This window comes from Tachypleus tridentatus, chromosome 2 (assembly GCF_004210375.1).
Source record: "Tachypleus tridentatus isolate NWPU-2018 chromosome 2, ASM421037v1, whole genome shotgun sequence".
NCBI classification, from domain to species: Eukaryota; Metazoa; Arthropoda; class Merostomata; order Xiphosura; family Limulidae; genus Tachypleus; species Tachypleus tridentatus.
Genome location: NC_134826.1, coordinates 119266368 through 119293567, shown reverse-complemented (window position 1 = coordinate 119293567; position 27200 = coordinate 119266368). Strand labels below are relative to the sequence as shown.

The 27200-nt window shown below is 33.9% G+C and overlaps 1 long non-coding RNA gene across 1 annotated transcript in view; it reads right to left on the bottom strand.

The window, feature by feature from the left end:
• Nucleotides 1-10645: 10645 nt before the first annotated feature.
• LOC143244940 (uncharacterized) overlaps nt 10646-27200 on the bottom strand; it is a 40028-nt gene continuing 23473 nt past the window's right edge. The window contains exon 4 of the long non-coding RNA XR_013025397.1: nt 10646-15701. This is a non-coding gene — a long non-coding RNA (uncharacterized LOC143244940). The remainder of the gene's footprint in view (nt 15702-27200) is intronic.

Genomic DNA, 27200 nt, shown 5'->3' with positions numbered 1-27200 from the left:
ATGAACCACTGTTGGGATTTTGGAAAAGGAGAAACATTTATGTGTTATTCCATGTGTATGCGTTTCTCCAGTGAGAATATTATTCTCCAGATCAGGATCTCAACCAGACAACCCTCAAAATAAAATTATTTTAGACTAGATTAGAATAAATTAATGTATGAGACCTTGGGCGTGGTCAAATACATCCCTCAAAGGGGTATGAATTCCTGAGTCCAAAACTGTAATTAGATCTTAAATTGGTCAAGAGATGAAAGAGATATGAACTAAAAGTTTGTACTTGAAAAACTTAGAGTCATTCCATGAAGCACTATACCGTGGCTAAAAATCTCCTGTTTCTTGTGTTTAGAGAAACTTATATACTATCTCTGCATTTTCCCCTTCTTTTTCCCTGTGTTTTTATCGTGGTTATCCGTTACTTGGATAAATAAATCGTATTTATAAATTTGAATAATACATTATCTGGCATCTTATTTGCTAAAAAAATATGCAATGAAATAAAGAAATCAATATGTAGAACAAATATTTCAAACAATGTTTGGTTTTGAATTTCGCGCAAAGTTACACAAGAGCTATCTGCGCTAGCCCTTTCTAATTTAGCAGTGTAAGACTAGAGGGAAGGCAGCTAGTTATCACCATCAACCGCCAACTCTGGGGTAATTTTTTATCAACGAATAGTGGGATTGACCGTCACATTATAACGCCCTTACGGCTGAAAAGGCGAGCATGTTTGGTGAGACGGAGATTCGAACCCGCGACCTTCAGATTACGAGCCTTAATCCACCTGGCCATGCCAGGCCTTGAACAATGTTGCTTACAAGTTTGACATAGTGTCAATCACAGGAGTTTGCATTTTAAATGATTCATCCTAGTGTAATTGTTGAACTCACGTTCGAACATTCAATTCACAATTCAAGCCAATGACGTATAGAGACTATCATATGAAAGAAATTCACCTGTAAAATAATTATATGACAGCTATAGAAATGTCTTTAAAAAGTTAAATGTAGAACTAAAATTCATTGGTTACAATACAGTAGCTTCTTATAATCTGGGCCCGTCGTGGACAAGCGTGTTAAGGCGTTCGACTCCTAATCAGAGGGTCGCTGGTTTGAATCCCGGTCGCACTAAACATGCTCGTCCTTTCAGCCATGGGGGCGTTATATTGTTACGATCAAACCCACTATTTGTTGGTAAAAGAGTAGTCCAAGAGTTGGCGATGGGTGGTGATGACTAGCTGCCTTCCCTCTAGTCTCACACTGATAAATTATGGACGGCTAGCGCAGATAGCCCTCGAGTAGCTTTGCGCGAAATTAAAAACAAAACTCACAATCTTATAATCAACTCAATGTTTTATCTCAGTGCATTAATGGCACTTTGCTGCCCTCTACATTCAAAAATCATTAATAGAGCCCAGAACACCATTGTAATTATATATGCTGTATAGATATAGGATATGTAGCTTATTGTGTTTCTCTTAGTGTATAGAGTTAAAATTAAATCTGAAAAAAACAGTGTAAAATACGCGTATTTGATGTTAAGGTTTACTGAGAATATAACCCATTACCTAAAAAGTCACAAAAAATAGTTTTAGAGGCCATTCACAACGTAAACAAATGCTATGACAGAAATTTGAAAGTGGAAATGTTTATCTGAATACAAGAATATTTAGGTAAATATACCTTCATCATTGAACTGTTGCTTTGTTTTCTTGCTTATGCTTCTAAGTTGAGAATTGTATAAATAAAATTGTAAAATAATAATTGTTTTGCAACCAAGAAGTATATTGCACATTAGGTATACAAAGGGAGAAATCTATTGAGCTTGTGTGTCATAATATTGTAAAACTAGTTAATCAAACTATGAAGTTCGTATTTTTCTGAGTATTTATTAAAAATACTGAAAACATTATGCTATAGAAAAATATTTGTTGTATTCTACATTTCAATTTATCTGTAAAATAAAAACTTTAAGGGAAGTTGAGTAAACTGAAACTTTTAGAATATAATTTACATCATTTCCACCGTTATTACAAGTCAGTAGTTTTAGTTTTACGTCCAGAGACAAGACAAGTTTAAGACCTGTGAATGTAGTACCTGACCATATGAAAACACAGTTGAGTACACTGATGAAAAAGCTTACGCCTTCGTAATTAGTAGCACTGCTGGTAAATGAGACATGTTTACCGGTATGTGTAAGGATAAGTATTTCATCAGTCCTAACTTCTGCCAAAGTTTTATGCAAGTTACCTACGTTGTCTCTCTCTCTATATGTATATTATGTATGTATGTGAGGGTTGTTCAAGTAAAAAAGTGTGAACAATTATAGTTATAAAACTTAACCTATAAAACGTATGTACAATGCAAACTTAATTTGATAAATGGTAAAAATAAAGTTGATACAAGTAGGACTGTACAACATGTGAGTGTGTATCTCTGAAGTAATGAATATTTGTAATTATATTTTTCTCACACAAAGAAGTTCACAATAAAATGAATATTACAAAACTGACAAAAACTTACAAACTTGATTCATTTGCATCAGAAAACACGTTTTCAATACATCTTCTTATAGAATGTTTAAAGTTTGTTGGAGCTCATAATGGTAGAAGTTCACTTAGCTTTGGTTTTTGACTTTCAACAAGATTATTATACAAAAACTAGCATTTTAAAATATTTTATTTAAAACAACTCTGCTGTGAATTGTACAGCTGAGTTACTTGGAGACAGTGATCAAATGTGGATTTTTTTTAAAATAAACTTTTAAATATTCAAGGTAAATGTATCCCTTATGGAAATAATAGGGTAGCTAAAAAACAGTTTGGGTCACAAAGATTGCAAGATATAAAATTGAAGAGAAATATAACAAATTTAAATTGACTGATATGATAGGAGACTTAGAAGTTTAAGAAAGTTGGTCAGGTCAAACAGGAAATTAGGACATCAGAAAGATGTATGAGAAAAGGTTGGTTGAAAATGTAAAAATTATCAGTAATGATTTCTTTAAGTACATTAAGGGTCAACAAAATGTTAGAATAGAGGTAGGACTCTTAAGGGATGATAAAAGAAAACTAGTATCTGATGATTATGAGATGGTTTGTTAATTAAATTTTGCTTTTTCTTCAGTTTTTATTGACAAAGATTTAAGCAGTGTTCAACATCTTGAACAGTTGATAAATGGAAACAAGATAATTGCATTAACTTGAGCTAGTTAAGAAAAAATTGGGAAGTTTAAAGGAAAATAAGTCTCTTGGGCCAGATAATACCCAAGGGTTTTGAAGGAGATTAAGGATTGAATGTGTGAGCCACTTGCTACTGTTTTTTGTAAGTCCTTGAATAGTGGGCAGGTACCAGAGGATTGGTGGATAGCTAATGTCATTCTTATTTTCAAGGGAGGTGATAAAAATTGTCCCAGTAACTATAGATCCATTAGCCTTAAATCAGTTGTGGGAAACGTTTTGGAAAGGCTGAAAAAAGATGCCTTGCAAAATCATTTAACAAAGTTTAGAATTTTATTGGCTGGTCTGCAAGGTTTCACTGAGGGTAAATTTGACATTACAAACCTGTTGACTTTTTTGAAAAGATTACTGCTTATGCAGATGAGGGTAATGCTATAGATCTGGTGTATCTATGTTTTAAGAAAGCATTTGAAAATGTGTCCCATAAAAGGCTTTTAAAAAATTAACTCTCTAGGTGTAGGAGATGAGTTAACAAACTGGATAAAAGAGTGGCTGTATGGAAGAAGAAAAAGGGTTGTTACAAATGGAGTTCAATCAAACTGGATTGACGTTGCATGTGGGATATCTCAGGGTTCACTTGTAGCACCTTTGGTCTTTTTTATTTTCACCAGTGATATAGATGAAGGATTAGTCAATAAATTACTTAAATTTGCAAATGATATTAAGATCTTAGGTGTTATTGGCTGTGAAGAGGTTGCTGTTTATTAAAAAAAGGATTTAGATCTTTTATTAAGTTGGGCAAAAAAATAGCAAATGGGTTTTAATTATAATAAATGCAAGATAATTCATGTAGGATATCGTAATTTAAATTACAAGTATAATTTAGATGGGAATAACTTTAACAGGGTCATAAAAGAAATGGTCTTATTGTAATGGTTGATCAGTCTCTTAAACCATCCAAGTTCTGTGTTATTGCTGTTGGTAACACAAATAGGAGTTTAGGTTGTAGCTGTAGAAATGCTTAATACAAGTCTAAAGTAGTTATAATTTCATCCTATAGATCACTGATTAGGCCATATTTGAAGTATTGTGTCCAGTTGTCAGCTTCTTACCTTAGGAAGGACACTGAACTGCTCGAGAAGGTTCACAAGAGGGTTACTAGAATGATGCCTGGGATGGAGGAAGGGGTTGTTATATGAGGAAAGATTAAGATTTTTGAAACTTAAGATCTTAGAGAGGATTTGATTGAGGTGTTTTTTAATACTTAACAGTGAGAATAGCAGAAATAAGGGATACAAATATGAATTTTTGACAAGACAGGAGTCATCTTCAACTAAGACATTTTTATTTTTTTTAACAGGGTGGCTGGTCTCTGGAATGGGTTGCCTTGTTGTAGAGGCAGTGAATTTAAGTGAGTTTAAGAAAAAGCTTGATAACTATATGAATTATAAGGTCTTGCTTTAAGAATTTAAAAAAAAATTATAATAGTTTAGAGGATAGGACAGACACGGTGGACTGACAGGTTTCTTTTGTCCCTAAACATTGTTATGTTAAATGCTTACTGTATTGAATTAACTCTGTAATAACCTTGGGTGGTTATTAAGAAGGCTTTAATACAGAAATAAAAATAGCAAGCTCATGGTAAACACAGGATCAAACTGCTAGGTAATGGATGAAGTCAAAATTTACTGAAACCTGAATATTTGTAGGTTTTGAGCTTTCATTTTCAACATTGTAGGTTGTTTGGATGTTGTGGAGGCTACTGTAATTTAAGTGAGTTTAACAGAAAGCTTGATAAGTATGTCAATGATAAGGGCTGATGTTAAGATATTTTTTTTATTTATTTATTAATAGTTATGATGCTGCATGTGACTTAAGCACAGTGCACTCTATTCACCAGTGAAGAATTAACAAAGATGTAAATGTTTATTCTGGAGAAATGAGAAAAATATTAGTCCATTATTAATTGGGATAATAGTTCTAGAAATACATGCTAACATATATAAATTTTTGTGAAAGGTGTTGATCTCTCTATACATATGTTTGATCAAAGACACTTGGAACATTTAATAGTTTGCAAACCCTATAATCCAAGCATTTTGAAAGGTGGACCTTTCTTCTTCAGGGGCAAAGTGATAGATACCAATTACTGAGCTACTTATGTTATGAATGCGTATGAGGTGGTGTATTTGTTTTAACAATTTGAAACTTGTTAGAAACTATTAAACCATTTTTTGTATAAATCTCATTTTATAAAGGAAATTCACAAAAAATTATTACCTAGAGCACTGATTGCTTTAATAAATATTAATACCGATTTTAAGATAAATAGTATATGGAAAAATCATTCAGGGCTTATTTTTAGCTGTAATTAATATCAACTCAGAGATCACATATTGTTGATAAAAAATGTTATTTTGTGTAATCTATCAGATTTGTTTATTTTTGCTGAAATTATGTGAAAATATCTAATTAACAATTTTATGTCAGATAACCCAACATTAAAATTTGACACTACTTTCTGAACTCAAATATGGTCATTGAAGATTTTATTAAATAAATTTGTCATTGTTGTCACATGTTAAAATATAATATACAGTATAAATATTTTTTTTTGTTTCTCCCAGTGATTACATTAGATGCTTGAGTGCCGTGTGTTCTACTGGCTGTGTTGAATATAGAGTCTGTATCTGTGGATTTGCTTGAGCTTCTGGTTTTTATGTGTGATGTAAACACTGCAAGTTAAGAAAAAAGCTGGTTTTTTATTCAGTTTTATTTAGATAAATACATTTGTGAGTGAATGTATTTATAGAATTAGTGATGTTAGAGATATGTGTATTGTGGTTAAATATGACTGAGAAATGAACTTTAAGAAGAACAGAAAATTTGTAAGATGCAATTTACAATGATCATATGATAAAATAATTTACCATATATGGTGCATGAGAACTAACTAATATCTTCTTACAATATTTTGTATCTCCTTCAGAAATATTGGGAAGATATAGAAAATTTGTTTATTTGTAGTTAAGTGCAACGTAATCTAAGGGTCGCGGGTTCGCGCCCGCGTCGCGCTAAACATGCTCGCCCTCCCAGCCGTGGGGTGTATAATGACGGTCAATCCCACTATTCGTTGGTAAAAGAGTAGCCCAAGAGTTGGCGGTGGGTGGTGATGACTAGCTGCCTTCCCTCTAGCCTTACACTGCTAAATTAGGGACGGCTAGCACAGATAGCCCTCGAGTAGCTTTGTGCGAAATTCCAAAACAAACAAACAAAGTTAAGTGCAAAGTTAAGCTGTGCCCACCACAGGTATCAAAACCCAGTTTTTAGCATTATAAGCCTTCAGACTTACTGTAGAGCCACTGGGGAAAGCTGTAGAAAATTAAAATCATTCAGTCATATATAACAGAAACTATTTAAGGTATGAATTCTCAAACTTGCTTCCAATGCAAACAACCTAGTACCTAAACTTGCATATATTTATTCTGTAAATGCCCATTTGGTACATCCATTATTGATATATTAAATTTCAGGCACGTTTAGAGATTTTTGTAATGCAATGATTAGTCAGGCTCATTTGTTTGTTTTGAAAAGTTTATTTTGACAATTATTTTCTGTTAAATAACGACAGTAACAGGTATATCCTTTCCATAGAGGATAGGGCAGTGGAGAGCTTCCCAAACTCAATTTCCCTTCTAACTCCCACTTAATTTTTTGCAAAGTTAAGGGTTTTATTTTTATGTGATACCTTTTGGTGTGAAAAAGTTATGAACTTTACAGTTATCATTCTGTTACACTTGTTTAAACAAAGATTTTGGAGAATACAACAAGGCCATGCTTATTTATAAACATGGTTTAGTTAGACTTTTGGAGTACCAGTTAAGCATTTTAGTTGCTAACTGAATAAAACAGTAGTAATATGAAACTTCTAATAAAAAAATTATAATATTAAAAAACTTATACCAAGCAATCCATTTTTTATCAGTGTGAAAACTTTCTTAAAATTTAAGAGTGGGGAAAATGGCATTTTTAAAACTTTTCACAAATAATAAAGAAGCTCAACAAAACCTATCATAACAACATATACAAACAAATTCTCAGCCTATGCTTTGAGGTCTACAGTTCTCAGGTTAGACATATTTCTTTAAATCAATTTTAATGTGCTACCATTTTTCAGAAGAAATGAGCATAGTAAAAGATTAACAGAATTGAAACTCATAATTTTTTTAACATTTTCATGCATGATTAGATAATATAAGCAAACTGTTTTTTTTTTTTTTTGAAATGAATAGTTGATTACCATCCAGTAGTAGGTTGAATTACCTGGCTTCAGGGAGTGTTAACTGGCAATATCTGGTATCACATAGTGCTATCATGCAAGAATTGGTTGAGAGATATCTTGTATATTTGAAATTCTTTTGTTGTGTATTAAAACACCCAAACGTTTCAATTGGTCTGTATGTGTATGTGTGTATACATTTTTTTAATGATAAACTAATTTTCTCTTTAAGCTAATAACTTCCAAGCCCTGATCTTAGATATTCTATAAATGCTCAAAGTCATGAAGGATCTAATTTATTGAATATCACATTTGAACTTCCTTTTTTTTCCAAGAATGAAAGTTATTATGAACCATTTGAATATCCTGACAGACATAAGTACGGGATAGTATTTGCTAGTAGGTATTAGGACAGTGCTTGACAGAGATAGTAGCCAATAGATGAGGACAATGCTTCTTGCACTTGGAAAGAATATTATTTGATAGCTCAGAACAGTGCCTACTACACTTGTAAGAGATAGTTGTTGTTAAGTTAGGATAATGCTAGTTAGACTTGGCAGTGATAGTGCTTGCTAAGTAAAGACTAAGAACAGTACTCATTAGCCTTGGTAGGGATAGTACCTGTCACACTTGGTAGGGGTAATGTAGTGCTTGCTAACTGACAACAATATTTGTTACATATGGTAGGGTTAGTGTTTACTAGCAGATGAAAGTGTTTGTTACACATAGTAGGGACAGTGTTTACCACGTGAGAACAGTGCTTGTTGATAAACACAACTGTCAACAATATTCAGATTCAAATTATTAGTTATTTACCCTTCAAAAGAAATGAAATAACCCTCCAAGAAGAATGTTCCCCACATCATTATACCACCTTCAGCAAATTTCACTGTTTTAACAACATAAGTGTTAAGTACCTCAGTAGAGAACATTTTAAGTGTGACTTAAACTGCAGTATCCAGTTCAATTATTCATTGTCTATCTTTTACTCTCTAAGTACCACTGAAATTCTACCTTCCTGTTTCATCATAGATGAGCAATTTTTGGACTGGTTGGCAGCTACCATATGACATTTTTTGTCATAGCCTTGAAGTATTACAATATAAGTCAATCAGTTTTTAATTCTGTTCAAGGAATCCATAAACTGAAACAAAGTCTGATGTATTGTTCAATTTATAAAGTTATCAAATAAACTTTTCCCTTGGTCTTTCACTGGCAGTTGGTGGCCATACTTTTCCCGATAGTAGAGGTGTTCCATTTGTATTACTATTCTTAATGTGCAAAATAGAGTGACTATGATGTTTCATGTGATTGTGTGTACCTGTCTAGCAGCATTCTCCATTCAAGAACAGTTTCTTTAACTAGGTGATATAACAATGTATAAACTGTATGTGATACTCTATAAGAGTGGAGGAAAAATATTCTAGAGAAGCAGCCAGTAAGAGTAACATAAATACACAATGCTACCTAGTATGTCAAGTCTACTATGTTGGTTGAAGTCTCTGTTGATAAAATTGTTGTTGTTCTGTTTTTGTTTGTTTTTTTCATTCTATGGGTCAGTTTTAGAACAAATACAACAGAGAATCTAACCTTATCGGTTTATTGTCGAATAATATTCTGCCTATATGAAAACCTTCAAAGCAAGGAGAAACTTATTACCTCGTGTGTTCTACAGCCAGTTAACTTTTGACATGTGAGCCTTATTAAATTTCAAGTCCTTTATACTTTCTTAACTGTACAAGAAGATATTATTTATCTTTTCAATGAATTATTGGGTCATACAATTTTCTTTAATAACCACAGTCTTCGTTTTGTAGATGAGGGCGTGTCAGGAACTTACTTTTTAGTAGTATGTTTATTGGTATGTTGGGTTAAGGAACCTTATGCACTAGATGTCTGCAACTTGTTTGTGATAAGTTCGAAAATAAACATACAGCAGGTACTCCGCTTGTTTTTGAAATAATATACATATTTGAAACAAGTTAAATATATCAATGATATATGCCAAATTCTTTACTCTATGGATATCATAGTTGTGTTTAAACACTATACAGTTCTCGTGTTATTGTCAAAGGTCCACTTCAGAATTCAGTTGATAAGCTGAACTGTTTTTCTTTATTTTGTCGCAACATTATCTGTGTATAATTTACATACGGTGTTACGAGAGTTACCGTAGATGCATCCTAAACTTCAATAATCGTTTGCCTTTTCTCTAAATACACACACGCAGGTTTAATTAGTTTAGAACAACGTTTAATGAGACAAATTACTTCCTTTACTTCTTTCAAACTTTTAATCTCACTCTAACATTGTAATTATTGGACCATTCATTCCCACTTAGGTCTTCTAAAAATCTCTATAACCTCAACATTAATTAATTTCAAACGCAACAGTTCGATAGTCTCTAAATTAATAACGCTACCTACACTAGCAGTTTTTATTTCAAACTACGTTGAGGTGTGGTTTCTTGGCTTTTTACTATCGTAAACACTGTGCAAGTTATTTTTGTGCTTCCATGGAAAAACTCTGGCTATGAAATTCCTGGACCTGACGCTATCAACACCCACGTGTTTAATAATTTAATTGTAATAATCTTTCTCTTAGGACTAATTTTTATAGTACTCTAATTATAAGACTGCCTTGTCTTCATTACACCATTAAGTGTCAGACATTATCAGGCACAGGTTATCATACAGGGTTGGACAAAGTGATTATACAGTTATTTAGTTTGGAATATAGTTTAATTTCTAGCGACCTGCTCCGAAACAAACAACTGAATTGGTTTCAGTTGTCTTTGCAATAGTTTCTTTAGTACCAATCATCTAGTACATTCTGCCCCAGTCTGTGTATTGAAACTATTGGAATTGGATATTTTTTTTTTGTGTTGTTATTTCAAAAGATACACAAAACGCTTTTCATCAACCACTGCCTTGCAAGGTAATACCTTCGTGTATTAGGCTTACCTCGAGTAACCCCTGCTTAAAATGCTAAAATCTGGCGTGAACAGAGCACAGCTAGCTAATTGTATGGAGAAAATTCTGGATATAATTAATTTCAGGGGCTCGGTAAAACTTTGATAGAAACAAACTTTGATTTCTCTGAGGCCAAGTAAAATTGAAATAGATTGGTTTTTACAGTAAAGTAAAGGTAATCAATGTACATAAATGGATGAAATATTTATTAATAAAGTTAATCCAAAACTTATAATTGCACACAATTTATTTTGTTATGAATAACTGTTATTTCTCAAGAGATTGCTACTTATTTACATAGAGGTTTACAATTTCGAGAAAAAAGCATCAAGTATTGTTTGCTGCTTTGTTTTCGACGATTTTATTGTTAACATTTGATCAAATTTAATGAGAGTGCCATCGTTCAAACCTTTCTGCAAAGCATAAGTTTAGAGCTGCTTTGGTTGTAGTTACAATTGGTAACTTCTGTCTGCAATTATTATCATCGTTTTCTTCCTGTTTGGTGTGAACTTCATTTTCTTTCTCCGCTAACAAATTGTGAGTTCCAAGATCATGGTCCACGTTGATGATTACTTTGGGATCGAGATTACAATTAATGACGTCTAGTTGCTGCAAGCAGGTGATCTTATCACATGTACTAATATCTTCTCTTCCACCTCCTCTTTTGCTGCATCACTTGACCACGTGAATCTGCAGTGCCAAAAACAGTTCTTTATTGTCGTTTTTCTCAAACTTAACCACTGTCATTGCATAAAGAAGGAAAATTTTGAACTCTTCCAGGTACTGCGAGCACTTTTGACACAAGATGTTTCCTGTAGTAGTGTTTCAGATTCTTTATTATTACAGCATCACGTGGGTGAAATTGGGATGTAATTTTGGGTGGAAGAAGGTGGAGAGCAACAGCTCCAAGATCTGCCATTGGTGGACGAGCACGCAATTGTCGACAAACAGCAAAACTTTCCTTTTTTGCCCCACCAGCTAGTGAAAGCCATAACTGTAATCGAAGTCTACTGATTGAAGTCATAAGTTGAAAACCTCTTTTGTTTTTGAAGCAAAGTGGTTTCTGAAACTTACCAATGATGGTCAGCAGATACTTCTTGGTTCCATCTGTGTTTGCCATAGCCATGAGAATGATCCTCTCTCCTTGCTGAGCTTGTCTCTGTAGCACATATTACCATCAAAATATAATGTTTTGTTTGGGAGAACTTTCCAGAACAGCCCAGTTTCATCGGCATTGAATACGTTACAAGGCTTAACATTTTCGATACGTTTATGCAGGGCTGTGATCCTCCACTTATTAACCACCCACACACTCACAACTGCTGCTTCTCTGGCTACCTCCTCGAGGCTGCTGCTATGATAAACCTTTCCTCAGCTTACTCATGAAGAAGAGCACTCTCAGCCTAGAACCCCTAGAGTCTGTGCAGTCCTTGAGGCCTTCTCATGAAAAATCTGACTGGTGATTGGAAGATTCTATGTACGAGCTGAACGAAACTAAACCAGGAGGGACTCGTCTACAGTATATGCTGAAGTACTCGAGACTCTACAAACTTCATCACTGAATAACTTGGCCTGAAACGTGTCCTTATTTTTCAGGATCGTTGACAGGTTTATGACAGAAATTCTAAAGTATGCTGAAGTCTTTACAGCTGGACCTACCCTCTCGATAGCTTTCAAAACTTCAACCTTTCTCTTGAAGGTAAGAGTAGAACACTTGAGAGAGAAGTCTGTCATTTTAATCTAAAACGCAATAACCATTTTGTACGAAAAAAGTAGAAAAATACTTCAGTATACAAAACTTTAATATAACCGAAATTTTGTAAATTTCTAATTGAATTTTAAGGCCAAATTACTACGATATACCCGAAATTCATTTTATCTGGCTTTGATATATACTGAGTAATCTGCAGCTTTGTGTTGAAACAAGAACTTTAAAGTTGTTTATTTGTTCTTAAGCACAGACCTGCCACATGTATCGAAACCAGTGAGCCACTGGGATTATTTGTTTTTTTCGTTTGTTTTTTTTAATTTCGCGCAAAGCTACACGAAGGCTATCTGCGCTAACCGTTCCTAACTTAGTAGTGTAAGACAAGAGAGAAGGCAGCTAGTCATCACCACCCACCGCCAATTCTTGGACTACTAGTGGGATTAACTGACACATTATAACGCCCTCACAGCTGAAAGGGCGAGCATGTTTGGTGCGACGGGAATTCGAACCCGCAATCCTCAGATTACGAGTAAGGCGATAAAAGCTATAATTGTAGTGTAAGACCATACGGACTAGTTCCACTTTTAAGTACTTAAAAATTGTTTGTTATTGTAAGGACTAATGAACTAAAACTGTAGGTGTGATTACTGTCCAATATGTTCAATATTTAGTTCGCGTGCAAACTGGAGACGTAGATTTATATGGACTGATTCTCCCAGTAAGTACGGCACATGCAAGTTAAACCACATTGTATATACAACTGCAGTAAATTTGTTTAATATTTTAAGTTACTGAAGCAAAAAGATGTTGAGTAAGTTGCAGACGATGTTTTTCTTTTATCCATAATCATTTCCAGATTTGACGAAATCCCTAATTTAAGTTATGTTTCAAGAAACGTAATCTCACCCTCCCCTTTTCACACAAAATACACGAACTGGTTGATATATGGGAGGACATGGATTAATCTTTTCTCTGGGAACTAGAACAACTGTTGTTGATACATTACTGTCTTTCTGTATTGGTAGCTAGACTCATTTAATTAAGCTGCAGAATTCTGTTCTGACACGTCACATGTGTACTGCTTGTTCCTTATGTGTGCTACTTTAATTGAACTGTTACCCCTCTCAACGGTCACGCTGGTCTTCTGATAAGTTTAATATGTAAGTTTTGGAGTTCATAATATAAAAATTATTTGCTCATTAATTTTTGATATGAACTTTAAAACATGCTACGTTGTTTTGTTTTTTTTCTATCGTCAGTTGCACTTCAACACGAGTGTTTTTTTAAACTACTTTTCAGATACTTTTAAACAAAAGATTTGTGTGATCCATCCTGGAAATGGTGTTCAGCACCGTCTCTTTGTTTGTTCACTTGTTTGAACTTGTATGTGATTTCTTAGATAATAGCCTGATAATGGGAGGTTGTGTGTCAAATTACGAAAATGTTTGTGTGTTTAGAATTAAGCACAAAACCACACAATGGGCTATCAGTGCTCTGCCCATCACGAGTATTAAAACCCAGATTTTAGCAGTGTGAGTCCGCAGTTTTACTGCTATGCCACTGGGGGACATTTATGAAAATGACAAACATGAAAACGCACAATGATTAAACTTACTAACAGACAACACAGAGTGTTAAGTAATATATTGACCGTACACCATTTGATTTTGTAAGATGTATTACCAAAATATGATTTTTAGATAACACAAATGAGCTATCTACGATATGTCCACCGCGGATAATCGAACTCCGAATTTAGGATTGTAAGTAAGTAAACGTCGCGCTAATCCACCGAGAGTAATGTGGACTTAATTTCGATCTTCTTGGGTTTGTTGTTAAGCCCAAAGCTACACAATGGGCTGTATGTGCTTTGTCCATCGTCGGTATCGAAACAGAATTTTAGTGTTATAGACTCTTTGTTTAATAACCAAGGAGCTTTAACTTAGTAGTTAGTTACTAAATCTCAAATCTTTAAACAAGAGATTAAATATGAACGTCACATTTTCAGTAAACTTACTGTTTTCTTTCAACTGATAGTGAGAACAGCAATTGATAGAACTCGATAAGACGTATATCGATATGCAGAATCTAATTTATCTGAAAGAAGGGTAGATTTCAAATAATTTAATTACGTTTATTGTGTTATGCACTTCATATTAAACGATCAGCGTAATTATAAATTGTTTTTAAATAATATGTGTTTGAAAACAGTATTTAAGAGTTCTGTGAAAGTGCACAAGATGAAATTAAATGTCAGCTAAAGCCATCCAATATTTCAAACTATATGTTAGAGTTTCAAAATATCTTAAACTTTTCAAGATGAGTGAAACAATTATTAGTACAACTTCCGATCAATATCTATGTTTCTATTGGTGTAGAATTCTTGATACCAACAGTATCAGACCAGCTTTGAATATTTCACGTAATCTCGCCCACACTGACTTGATGTCATTTAAAACCATGTTCAGGTTATGTGGATAACCCGACATTATGTTCATATTTACACCTAAAGAAACGGAAGCCTAATGCAACATCATTTTACTTTCACACATTTTTTTTACGGCTAAGCCAAAAAAGTAAATACAGAACAAACAATAAAATGAACGCAAACTATAATAAAATGGTTACATTGGTTATTAGATATGTCTAGATAAACTCCTGTCTTGAACTGATAGGTTCGCATGAAAAATAAACTCATTGAGCAAAAATCGCAAAGTTGTTTTTTCTTTCTTCAAATACTAAATTATGTTTCAAAACGTTAGCGTTCTTATATCGATCAATTTTATGTACTTAATATATACTGAAATTTTCTTATAATTGCTACTGCTGCTAAAGTTTTCTTTCACTAATTTTAACTCATTAATTTTTAATATTAGCTTTGAAATAAACTGCATTTTTCTATGGTTTATTACACTTCAACGCGAATCTATTTTTACATCATTGTGAAAACATCTTTTCAAGAAACTTTTTGTCTACTCCACCTAAGAATGGGTATTTAACACCATATGTACGTTTAAACTTTCCTGTGGTATCTTAAACAACAGATGTCCTTGTTAATGGGCTACTGGATGTGATATTGTGAAATTTAAAATGGAGAATGACGCAAAATGGTTGGACGTCAAACTCGTAATCTGAGGGTCGCTCAGACGTAAGCTCGACTCGTAATCTGAAGATTGCGGGCTCGAATCCCCCTCGCATTAAAAATGCTCGCCCCTTTTAGCCGTGGGGACGTTATAAGGGTACGGTCAATCCCACTATTCGTTGGTAAAAGAGTAGCGTGAGAGTTGGCGGTGGGTGGTGATGACTAGCTTCCTTACACTGACTAGTCTTACACTGCAAAATTAGGGACGACTAGCGCAGATAGTCCTCGTATAGCTTTGTGCGAAATTCAAAAGCAAACAAAAATAAACAATTTATTTTCATTATCTTTTAATTACTGAATCAGTAAAACTTGGAGTTCAGTGATTAACTCTTCTGTATTAGGTTGCTGCGTTATATAAATCTGCTTAACAGCAACTTTCAACCCAGTCCCGGTTTCTGTGTGCTTTATTTCCAGCTGCTGAATCACTGAAACATTAAAAGAAATATCATTAAAATCTGTAATATATTGGCACGTAAAGACGTTATCAGATTCTGGTGACAAAAGTATTATGTTTTAAAAACAAATGAACAATGAATTATCACCTATTTAAAGTATTTGTAAGGTGATAAAACTGTATGCTTATCTTATATACAGGAAATACAACATCATACGTTATTAAGTATCTTATTATATGAAGACTACTATAAAGTATCAATAAAAAATTAACAGTAGGTTATATTGACACATGTAAGCACTGCTTTTTAAAATAACATCAGTGACTTTTTGAAAGAGCTTTCAGCTGTTACAATCGAAATGTACCAGTAATGTGATGCGTTTAGAATCTTTTCAGCTAAGCATTCATGAGTGAAATACTCCATTGGGGTGAATGTATGCTTTTAAGAACAATAATATAAATGTCACTATTGATTATTCTGTTCTATAAATCTTGTAAATTTGTGTGTGATCAAATGTACTTTAAAATTTCACAACACAATGATGTCTTTCTACACTGTTGTTTTATTTTTCATAATTTGCAAAATACTATCTTTTAATCAAACTGTGCAATTATTCAGTTTCAAAATTTTAACTTTCTGAACTATGCAACTATTTTTGCTGGGACTAAAATAGTTATTTTTTAACACAAACTTTTATTGATGTAAAATGAAGTAGCTATATTCGTGTGAAATGGATCAAACTGCACACTTGTAACTCTATTTTTTTATTCCTTGGTAGGTCAGAAATTGGGAAGATGTTGCTAATATTGAACATTTCTATATTTCTTGATTTCAGTCACATTATCAATACGTGAAGAATATCATTCTACAGACTGGTTAACCAGCACATACATTTTTTTCTCTACGTTACACATAGTGTAGTAATGTTATGAAAGTTATAATTTTCTGTACAAAAAATGTATTTCTATGCCATACTTACCTCCTTCCATATAAATAGCCATTGTTATCCATTGTTGCCCTTTATATACAAAACATTTTTTGACGCATAACAAAAGTTTTCTGCCTCCCCTCCAACAGAAATGGCTCTGGTGGTTAGGGGATCTGACTTGTAATCTAAGGTTTGCAGGTTCAAATCTCAATCACACCGAAGATGCTCACCCTTTCAATCATGGGGGCGTTATTATATGATGGTCAATCCCACTATTCATTGGTAAAAGAGTAGCCAAAGAGTTAGCAGTGAGTGGTGATGACTAGCTGCCTCCACTCTGGTATCACACTGTTAAATTATGGATGGCTAGCTTTGTGCAAAATTAAAAAAAAAAAAAATCCAGTGGGTGTCTGTGCTAGCCGTCCCTAATTTAACAGTGTAAGACTAGAGGGAAGGCAGATTACAAGTTGCACGCCTTAACACGCTTGGCCATGCCGGGCCCAAAACTTGCAAAGTTGTTATTTTTGAATTAAGCACAAAGCTACAAAATGGGTTATCTGTGCTGTGCCCACCACAGGTATTGAAACCCAGATTTTAGAGATGGAAGTCCGCAGACATGCCACTGAGCCACAACATCAAACTTGGAATTATTATTATACAGAAAGTGTAACGACATCTTTCTCCACATTTCAGTAGCGAGTGTATGAGAATCACTTAACCCTTGTTTGAAAATACAACAGGATAATAATCCAGAACTTAGGTTTCCTCTGTGTGAAATTATTTGAAAGCGAAGGAAAGAAATTGGGATGTAAAATTTAAAAAGTGATTAGTTTAATGTCATATATTTAGTTAGTTTTTTAAAAACTAATCAACGTAAAACAAAAAATAAACAAAAATACCAGCATACAAAAAAACAGGTAACCGATTATTGAAGTAATATACTTAAAGTAATACCCACTTATTAATTAGTGTTTTGTTCCAGAAATGATCTTTTTATCTCTAATATTTTACTACTTAATGCAAATTTATATTTAAATCACTACATCATTCTTTTGCAACTTTTCACAAAATGTTAAGTGCTTATTCTTTGGATCCAGTCTTCTGAACAACTCAAGTTCAGAATCTCAAACCAAAGAGTGTCTACCATATAGAATTTAACACACTTTTCTTTAAGTTTTTAATGTAGAAAAAGCTTCTGGTGTACATATTACATTTAAACTTACCCTTGGCCAATCTGTTTTAACATAGTATATTTTTTGTAGGAATCACCCATTGAAACAATGCTTTTTAACTTTTTCATAATTTTTCATCTGTTATTTTCTTTTTCTTTCACAAAATATCATAATATAACAATTAGCATGCCATGCAAATATGCGTTTGTCAACAAATATTACTTGTAATGATTGCTGTAAAAAACATTCGACATTGCACTATTAAATTTATGACCAAATTTGAATCTACTTAAACAAAAGATCAATGTTCCGTTTTACAGGCGAAAAGATTCATTATGAAAAACGCTCATTAATCAGGACCGTATACACATTTACAATTATTTAACATATTTAATCGTGTTACACAAGTATAAGAATTTGTTGTAATTTTCTACCATTTATTACATGTTGTACAAGTAATTATTATTTAGCATTTTCAATCCCTTATGTAACTTTTCACAGCAGACTTTTAGTAAAAATTAGGTATGTTTTATATATAAATTGTCATAAATAAATACTTTTTGTTGTTTTAACAGGAGACAAGAGAAGTTGCCACGACTTACTATGGATATAACTTACATTATTAAACGTAACACAGACGATGTGATACTATCAACAAGTTTAATGTCCGAAATTTTGAACTTTGTTATAACTGCTGTATATATTTTGAATTAGTTGATTTTAGAGTTATTTTGTTCCAATTCTTCCTCATCACTACAAGTCATCCTCTACCTCAGTCTACGATAAGGTGCTAAATGTTTGTCAAGTACCATCTTTACTACGATTATTTTAAAATTATGTTTATGTTTAACTAACAGATGTTTATATAATACCTAGCAAGTGCTCGTTGAAACAATTCAACTGTTGCGCAGTTGGCAAAAATGTTTTGGTTTTTAAGCAATGGGTGTATGAAGCACAATATGGAGCACCCAAATTCACTAAGTAGTTGTGTAGATTTTCCAGCTGGATTCCACTGTTTCTTGTCATTTCACTGAGCGCAAGAAAAGACCTCTATCGAGGTGAGAATTTTTTGACAGTTGTCGTTTCTACACGAAGTTTCAAAGGAATTTTATTTGATGCAATTTATTCGACATGATACAATAAAATAATGCATGAATAGAATACCAACATGAAAAAAATAACATCTTTAAACCGTTACTTTCATTTGGTCGACAAAATAAGTCCTCTTTTTCTGTTGTTATTTCTTTCTTTTTTTCATAAAATTTCCTCATAAAACAAAAATTTGTAATAAGATATATTTTTCTCGGATTGACTGCCTGCCAGTGAAACAGGATAAGTCTTCATATTGATAATGCTAAAATAAGTGGACACAGCAGAGAGCGTGATGTGGGTATGCTATAAGGTCTTTGATTGCTAAGATTTGTTTTGCGTTTGAAACTGGTTCTATGGCAGATCGTAAACGCGATAGGAGAATTCTGTTACAAAATAACAAGTTTTCTTCATCAAGTACGTAGTTCTTTCATTATCTCAAATATTTAAAACATTTAATTATAAAACAACCGTAACAATGCAACGTGGGCCAGAGATTGATTGATTTCAACGGTGCACATCTCTAACAGCTCTAGCGGCACGAGCTAACAAACATAACGATCTTGCATGGCTTTTGCAACACTTTGTGACCCTCCAATAGTCCTCACATAATTAACCTCATTTAGTCACAATAACAATATTGTTTTCCAGCACTGCATCAGCAGGTCTGGTTACTTATAGAAAGCAGTTGAACTCAATGAACCCAAAGATTTTTACTTTAATTATATTATCTATTTCTGTCAATCAATTATTGTTAGTTTCTTCATACACTCTCAAGTCCTTCCTGCATATCCTAAAAATAATTGTTGAACATTTACTTGTCTGATTTAATGGCTCCTCTGCAGCCTGGGTAATGAGATGTTTTTGGATTCCATCCCTAAAGCTGTTGTCACTTTAAGATATATTTATGAAGTGTCTTTTTACTTTGGTTGTATGTAAGAATTCTCATATTACAAATAATATATATATTATATTTCATCTCTCGTGATTCACCACAATGCTTCCAATCTCAGTACCATTCTTGTATTTTAGTTCAACACATGGCTCGGCATGTTAGGGCGTTTGACTCGCAATTTGAAGGTTTCGGGTTCAAATCCCTGTTTACCGAACATGCTCACCCTTTCAGTCGTTGAGGTGATATAATGTGATGGTCAATTCCACTATTCACTGTTAAAAGAGTAGCCCAAGAGTTGATGGTGGAGGGTGATAACTAGCTTCCTTCTCTCTAGTCTTCCACTGCTACATTAGGGACAGCTAGCAAAGATAGCCCACTTGTTACTTTGCGCGAATTTCACAACAAACCAAAAAGTTCTACATTACAGTTTTAACAATATTATATTTTTCCATTTTCAGTAAAAATCTTCTGTGTAGCAGTTCTACATTACAATTCCAACATTATTATTCCTTTACGGCCTCAGTAGCAATATTTTCTCTCAGTTCTATATAACAGTTCTAACAATATTATATTTTTTCCAGCCTCAGTATGAATTTTATTTTTCAGTTTTTACATCGAAACCAATTTACAGAACAAACATTATTATCTTCTTCCAATCTAAATGCCCCCAGTGGCTCAGCGGTATGTCTGCGGACTTACAACGCTAAAAACGGGGTTTCGATACCCATGGTGTAGCTTTGTGCTCAATTCAAAACAACAACAACCAGTCTAAATATACTATTACTAAGCTTTCAATTTATAAACATATTCCTACGCCTATAACTTGGATTCGTAGAGAAAGCGGACTGTATAACTATTTGATTGATGGTTAATTGTGGATTTAGACCTTTGATAGGATAGAGTTCTTTGATCCAATGCTAAATTAGCGTGTTTGTTGCCACAAAATATCTAAAATCAGCATCAAATGGGCTATCATTACAAGTGGTGTTCGAATCATTTTGTTTTGTTACCCCCTCTACCCCAGTGGTTCAACAAGAAGTTAGCAGACTAACAATGCTAAAAATCGAATTTCAATATCGATTTGCACTTGCACGCTAAACAACCGACCGATCAGCCAATTGAATCATTTTGTAAATACGAAGTTGCCGTTGTGACTTCTTTTTTGTCTTTCTGTAACTAGGTTGTCGTGTGTTTTTTGCTGCATTTTTACAATTCTATTCCGAACAAAGATTGGTCAGTGTAAGCCCCATATAGTAAAGAATTTTGCATTTTTACATAACATATAGGATTTTCTAATACTCAAACCAGTGTGGCAAAACAATGAGGAATAATATTCTACATATGTCCTCCATGTTTCATTAGAATTCGATCACCTTGGACTGAGTTATAAAGCAAAAATAGTATAAAAAACCTATCCCCCATGTTAACAGATCTGGCTGTAACCTTGACCTTCCAAAATTAAATCACTTCGAAGTTAGATCATAGTCCAAAAGTATACCAATTTTCGTCCATATCCATTCAGCCGATCATGACAAATCCTGCTGACAAACACACATACACACATAAATAAACACACTGGGATAAAAACATAACCTTCATCATCTTCAATGGCAGATGTAATGATTGGTTTAAACCCCAGGAAGTTACTTTCTGTTTTTCGAGCAAATGGAATTCTGTAACGTTTCTTGTGTGCAGGAAAACATTTTGTTCACTGCCTTCACTGAGGATTTAAATGAACTCTCAGTTCAGGATAAATGTCAGCTCTGTCCACAAATTTAGCTGCTGTTTCATCAGTCTTTTTTACATAAAACAGTTGTGAATATACCCGACACATAACACCCAGATATTTTCAGTAACCTAATTTTCAGTGTTTAATTTTGAAAGCACACAATGTTTAGATGCCTTGTAACAGGCTGGGTGCATGTAGTCAGACGCATTAGTTTTCATAATCCAGTCGATGTTAAAGAACTGGTACAAAAACTGTTGAACTGGACACACATGAGTTCTATATAACCATCTTTACCTGGTTAGAAACATTTAATGTGGGTAGATATTGTTCTATACTTAAAGAGAAACTATTTATTTCTTAAATTGTTTAGTAATGTTTACCAGATATATTAGTGTTATTGTTTGTTTGGGGAAATTTCCACGCTAGCCGTCTCTAATTTAATAGTTTAAGACTAGAGAGAAGACAGCTGGGTTTCACCACCCATCGCCAACTCTTGGGCTTGTCTTTTACCAAAGAATATTGGGATTAATCGTCACATTTTCATTCCACCACAGCTGAAAGGACGAACATGTTTGATGTGACGGGGATTCAAATCCATTTCCCTCACATTACGAATTGAACGCTCTAACTATCATGTTATGTCGGGCCATTAGGCCTAGAATCTAGATCTAATTGTTTAACGGGGCAACACTTGAACTGTAACCTTATGATACATTTACATTTTATAGATCATATACCAATAAATATATTTTAATGCATGATTCTGGCCAAATAATCACATTTTTCATGAAACAAGCTAAGGCCCGGCATGGCCAAGTGTGTTAAGGCGTGCGACTCGCAATCTGAGGGTCGCGGGTTCGCATCCCCTTCACGCCAAACATGCTCGCCCTTTCAGCCGTGGGGGCGTTATAATGTTACGGTCAATCCCACTATGCATTGGTAAAAGAGTAGCCCATAAGTTGTCAGTGGGTGGTGATGACTAGTTGCCTTCCCTCTAGTCTTACACTGCTAAATTAGGGACAGCTAGCACAGATAGCCTTCGAGTAGCTTTGTTCGAAATTCAAAACACACAAACACACACTGAAACAAGCACCACCTACAGGCTGCTACATATATACTTACAGTTATTATTACACGGTTATTAAATTTCAAGTTGTTCACAAATTAAGAAAAGTTTATATATTAATGCTATATTTTAGTACTAGCCTAAATATATATAATAATAACTGTGGGCTATTGTTTAACGTAGGATTGTTTGATCTGTATCAAAAATTATTCCTGTTCTCGAACCTCTTGTGGTTCTAGTATTAATATTCATGATGTCCTCCGATGACACAGCAGTATATCGTTAGGTTTAAATTTCTAAAATCAGGGGATAAATTTCCCTCAGTAGACACAGTAGATAACCAAATATTCATGACAATTTCATTCTCCGAAAGAAAATACTTGTATTACATTCGTATATATTTGTAACTACGTCAGTCACAATGACTGTCCGACAGCCCTTTGTATGGGTTTTCGGTCAACTAGAAGGCCAGGTCTTGCCTGCACATTGCACGTATGTAAACTTTTGTGCAAATTAATTGAAACAAGACGGAAAATTACGGTTTTTTTCAATTTTTTGCATTTTATTTCTGAGAATCCAAAAATTACTCACAAATTAATACATGATATGACTGCCTTTATTTTTGAGGAGATCATTAATCTGCTTTGGTATCGGGCTCACGAGTTAACTACAATCTTTACTAATTTTTGGATCGCGGTACCACACCTCAATTATGGCTTCAATTAGCTTATCTTGCGTATTACAGTCTTTTGTCCAAAGTCTTTTTACAAATCGCCCAAAGATTTTCAATAGGATTTAAGTCTGGAGAATTTTCAGACCAGTCCAGCACTTTTATTCGCGTTGTCGTTATAAAATTCTTCCACCAGTGTCATTTCATTCATTTTGGTGGAGAATTGTTCTTTCCCTCCTTTCTTCCTGTTATTTCCAGTTCTTCCAGGAGATCTTTAGTAAGTTTCTCAACATATACAGAGTTGATATATCCACAGTTAAGATGCCCTGCTTATAGCTTTGTCCTCATTCAAACATGGGGAAATTATATATTTCCTGTCACCAGTGCTCATACTTTGGTAAGTTAGATATTTATGTCCTCTGTCATCTGAGTTACTTTAGATGAATTGAAAGTTAGTTACTGATTGCTACTTTGTTTTTTCTGGGTAAACTTAATTGTCTTGGATGTTCATTACTATTATGATCCTAATTTTTAGAAGTGCAGGACTTAATTATGTCCTTGTTAATTTAGATATCTGTTAAGTTAGACATTAATTATTAATGTGTTTTTTTAGGTAATTCTGGTCAATTTGCACATTCTTTATTATTCCATACTTTGTGGGCTAGATACAATTAGATGGTTTGTCCATAAGATATTTATCAGTATTTTGTTAACTGATTATGCTTTAATAGTTTCTACATTACACAACGTTACTTCTTGTAATATTTCATTTATTCTGTTTTATTGTTTTCCATCATTGTTAACTGTATATCTTATTATCTTAATTTTCATCAGTGGGACTAAAAATCTTTTGACTTGTTATGTATTCATTTATTTCCCATGGCTAAACTTGATTTTGGCTACTTCAACGTGATAGAAACCTAATAGAAACCTGTGATACCAGAAACCTAATTTAATCCCAGTAATCTACACTTTATTGTTCTGCCCCATAGTGTCCACTTTATTGATAGCTGTTTGCAACTTTAAGTCCAATTCTCAAATTCAAGACCCTACCATTCAGACTAACCTTGGCTCTAAGTTGTGTGGAGGTACAAACTTTTTTCTTACTCTGAGTCTTTGCACACTTCATTCTGTGGATTATTGGCTTCTGCTTGCTTCCATCCATTTGAAGTCCAGAAACCACACTACTCTGCTCTAACAAGATGCACTATTGAATAGGATTCCTAATGATGGAGAGAAGTCTCTTCTTACCCTTCTCAATACCTCATTCAGCGATGAGTTCTTCTTTTCAACCTCAATAAAATTTAGCTTTCTCCTTCATCTTCACGTTTGGAATGAATAATTCACACATCCATCACCTTCCAATCTCCGGTCTACCATGGAGTGTTCACTCCATACCACCTTTACTGAGGTTATTAAGCTTTATCCCACTTTCCTCTACTTCTGCTTGGATGGTGGTTGTTATGATGCATTACAACATCTTCAAAGTGGTCACTTATATCATAGAGCCAGTGGTTCCAATTCCAGGTCTCTGTGCTCATGGTCACCACATTATGATTGTAGCTTTCCATTTTCCTGTCTCCCGAAATTTGGTGTTAAATTGATTATATTCTCCCAAGTTTCTCCTCATGGAGTAGCCCCTCATTTTGTGGGTGTCAACACTTCCTACCTACATGTATGGCTTTAGTCAGTTTCACTGTCTCAGCCCAGTCTCTGGTTGAATGTGTTATATTTTTACTTTCCTGATTCATCAAGCCTCTATCCATGTCTATTACCACAGATAACATATCTTTTGAATTTTGTCTCTTTCTCATTGTTTCTGCACTTCCCACCTTTCCCTATTATTCACCCAGTTGTTAAATAATGACTTCTCCACTTCAATTGTGTCTAGCTATTGAGCAGCTTTACTGATTACCCAACATTTCATCTGCCTTCATTTTTTTTCCTTTCTTTTCCCTCCTTTTATACTTCTTTGAATTGTTTATTGTGATCTAAATGTGGTCCTTTATGCTCTTTCATCCATATAAACTTCTGTCTTCATGTTCTATCTACCTGCTCTTCCTAAAGACCTCTTTCCTTCTCGTCCTTCCTTGCAGTCATAGTTCAACTACTTATGTCATTAATGTTACCCACTCATTACATCATCCCTCTTATGTCATTCTTTATCCAAACTGGTCCTTCTTCTGTAAGACCTATGCCAAAATTTTAATTGTTTTTCACTCTTTCACCTTTTCTTAACCTTCCATTTCTAACCTATATTCCCATTCCAGTCCTAATCAACTTCTTTGTCTGATTCATTCCTTAAGATGATATATGGCATGTTATGTCTCCTTTTGGGTTCACAATCCCAACCTTTTATTCCCTGGAACCATTCCATTTCCAATAGCCTTTTCCTTTTATGCTTACTGATTTGGTTCATCAACTTCTGTTTGAACTTATCTCTGATAGGTTGCCATATCCACAACATCACATCACATGCAATTACTATATCTGTTGCTGCCTGCCTTCACTGTCCTTTAAAGGAGATTGTTAAGGCTGGGATGTAACTACTACAAGTACTTTTGTCACTCATCATCTTCATGATCTCACACATGATCTTCCTACCTTTTCAACGATACACACATTCTTTTGCCTTTGACTGGATAAGTCTTCTCACTTTTTCATTTTCCTTCCAGCATTCTTAATCTTTGCCAATACTATAAGAATCCTATTCTCCATTGGGTGTCAGCTGGTAAGCTATACATTTTATAAAATTTTAAATGGACAAAAGGAGCTTATTATTTCATCAAGGATGTCTCTTCCAACTCCCAAATATGGTCACCCCTTACTACTCATGTATTCATTCAATCTTTTCTTAAACTCAGTTTAAAAAAGTAATCCTATCTAAATTGTAAATAATTCCAACTCTACCAAAGTTTCAATTTATGCTCCCTTGTTCTACTATTGTCACTGCTAGACATGAAAAGGTTTGAATGATAAATATTATCAATACTCTTAATAAACTCAAGCACTTAATCAAGTCCCCTCTGAAGTTTTCTTCTCTAGAGAATTCAAGTTCAGATATTTTTAGTCTGTCCTCATAGGACAATCCAACCATCCCAGGTGTCATGTTAGTGTCTCTTCTCAGAATCCTCTCTTACAATTCAATATCTTTTTTGAGGAAAATATACCAAAACTGTATGAAGTACTCTAAATTTGACCTTGAAAATGATCTGTACAGTGAAACAATAATACCTCTTGTCTTGTATTCAGTATTTCTATATATACTACTCCAAATCCTATTAACCATATTGCTAGCTACAATACACTGCTTAGATGACTTAAGTGATTTTTTTCTATCACAACATCATGATATTTTTTTTTGCGTGCAGTATTTAATACGTTCGTATTTAAAGTCTAAGAATAATTTGAATTGAGAAAACCCACACACATCACATTTTGGACATATAAACATCTGCCATGTATTGGCCCAATACATTAAATGATCTAAATCTCCTAGTAAGTCTGCAGCATCTCTGATGCAGTTAGCAACCCCAAAAACTTTAATATCATTTTCAAACTTCAAAATTTCATTACTCATTCCAGAATAAATATCATTAATACAAGTCTCAAATAGCAGATAACTCAGTAAAGAGCCCTGAGACACACTACTTGTTAGTATGACCCAGTCAGATCTGATTCCATTTATTACTGTTTTCTATCCAATTTAACAACATTCCTCCCAGAACCACATGTTTTTGTAGCGAGTGTTTTGTAAGGCATCTTATCATCAGATGCTTCCTGAAAATAAAGGTAAACCAAATCCATGGTATTTCCTTAATTAACTCTTTCAGTAACATCCACAAAGAATGTCACAATATTTGCTAACCAAGACTTTCCCTTGCTGAAAGCATGCTGGCTCTTTCATATTATGTTAATCTGCTTTAAGTGAATTTGTAATGCATCTTTAATTACACACTCCAAATACTTTCCAACTACTG